Consider the following 367-nt stretch of genomic DNA (forward strand, 5'->3'; position numbering starts at 1 on the left):
GATCTCATTAACTGATTTTCGCCATCACTTCTATCTCTTTCTATGATTTTTTCTCGTGTCTTTTTTTTCCATTTGATGTAATTTTTTGCGATTCTTTTTCTATTCTTCCCTCATTTGTCTTCCTCTCTTCGTCTCTTCTTTCTTTCTTTCTCTTACTCACCCTTCTCCTACTTTTGCCATTCCTCTCGTGTGTCCCCTTTCACCCCGATTTAATCTTGTGTCTTTCTTTCCCCTCTGCGTCCATTTCCTCCGCGTTAACATCCGTTCCTACTGATTGCCTATTTGCATTCCTTCGACGTCTGCACTTAACATGCCTCTCGAGTTGTTTTGCCTTCTCCCTTCCTTCTCCGTTTACTCTCTGCTTTTA

Source organism: Penaeus monodon, chromosome 20 (assembly GCF_015228065.2).
Source record: "Penaeus monodon isolate SGIC_2016 chromosome 20, NSTDA_Pmon_1, whole genome shotgun sequence".
Taxonomy (NCBI): Eukaryota; Metazoa; Arthropoda; class Malacostraca; order Decapoda; family Penaeidae; genus Penaeus; species Penaeus monodon.